General features: G+C 51.1%; 1 non-coding gene across 1 annotated transcript; it reads right to left on the minus strand.

Moving 5' to 3' along the window:
* Positions 1 to 293: 293 nt before the first annotated feature.
* TRNAM-CAU (transfer RNA methionine (anticodon CAU)) lies at positions 294 to 366 on the minus strand. Its single transcript has one exon. It is a non-coding gene; the product is annotated as a tRNA-Met (tRNA).
* Between the last annotated feature and the right edge of the window lie 1,129 nt (positions 367 to 1,495).

The following is a 1,495-nucleotide window of genomic DNA, read 5'->3' on the forward strand; positions in this document are numbered from 1 at the left end:
TGCGGGATAGCGACCCACGGTGCACCCGCTCCGACGTTCGATGCTAGCCTCGGTACTGTGGACGCACTCTGCCGAATTCACGCACTTCAGTGGGGACACCGAAGCCTGAATGTCTAAAATAGCTCCCAAAATTTCGAATCGAATAATTTTGAACTAATTTCATACTGTACACGTACCGATAGAAAAGTCTGTGTGTGTGTTAGATGGATGGGAGGGTGTCTAGAAACCACTCAGCTCTAGTCTTTTTTTCTCTGATTTATGTTAGAAAATCTAAAGCAGGGAGCAAGAAGAGTTGCCTTCTCTGAGGCTTAAACTCAGGACCTTCAGATTATGAGACTGATGTGCTGCCCGCTGCGCTAAGAAGGCTTGGATGAGTTTTAGGCTCGGTGCTTATAGAACCAGCTGAGCAGCGGGGAACCAGCTGAGCAGCAAACAGCAGGACTTTGCCTGGGAGTTCACCTGGAGTGAGCCCACTGAGGCTTAAACCCTAACGACTTCTCTGAGGAATTACTGCATCTCCGGAGGAAGCTCATAGTAGGAAGGTAATATGGATGGGGAGTGTTCAACTGTTGTGACCTGCACTGGATGTGCCATGTTTGTCTTTCTTCCAGAGGACAGAAGCGACTTTGTCTGTACAAAGTGCAAGCTGGTCTCCATATTGGAAGAGAAGGTTCAAGGTCTGGAGCAACAGGTATCGACCCTGCGTTGCATAAGAGAAACTGAAGATTTCCTGGACAGACATCAGGATATGCTTCTATGGGCACAAGGTTCTGAAGATTCAGAGCAGGCTGCGCAGCAGGGACAGGAGGACTGTGAAGAAATCTGGCAACATGTGACCTCCAGAAGAAGAAGGGGGAAAGTCCATGGACCCGCAAAGTGGACACAGGTAAGTAACCATTTTCATGTTCTCTCCACAGGTACCATTGTGGGGAGTGACCCAGATGATACGTCTGGGGGAAGGGAGCAGAAGGAGACTCCACCAGTTGAAAGGCATGAGATGCACTGTCCTAGGGTTGGGGGTTCCACGACCACCACTCCCAAGAGAAGGAGGTGGGTGGTGGTGGTCGGGGACTCTCTCCTCAGGAGGACTGAGTCATCTATCTGCCACCCTGACCAGGAAAACAGAGAAGTCTGCTGCTTGCCGGGGGCTAAGATTCACGATGTGACGGAGAGACTGCCGAGACTCATCAAGCCCTCGGACCGCTACCCCTTCCTGCTTTTCCACGTGGCCACCAATGATACTGCCAAGAATTACCTTGAGCGGATCACTGCAGACTACGTGGCTCTGGGAAGAAGGATAAAGGAGTTTGAGGTGCAAGTGGTGTTCTCGTCCATCCTCCCCGTGGAAGGAAAAGGCCTGGGTAGAGACCGTCAAATCGTGGAAGTCAAGGAATGGCTACACAGGTGGTGTCGGAGAGAAGGCTTTGGATTCTTCAACCATGGGATGGTGTTCCAAGTAGGAGGAATGCTAGGCAGAGACGGGCTCCACTTAACG

The sequence above is a fragment of the Lepidochelys kempii genome, unplaced genomic scaffold (genome assembly GCF_965140265.1).
Source record: "Lepidochelys kempii isolate rLepKem1 unplaced genomic scaffold, rLepKem1.hap2 scaffold_119, whole genome shotgun sequence".
Taxonomy (NCBI): domain Eukaryota; kingdom Metazoa; phylum Chordata; order Testudines; family Cheloniidae; genus Lepidochelys; species Lepidochelys kempii.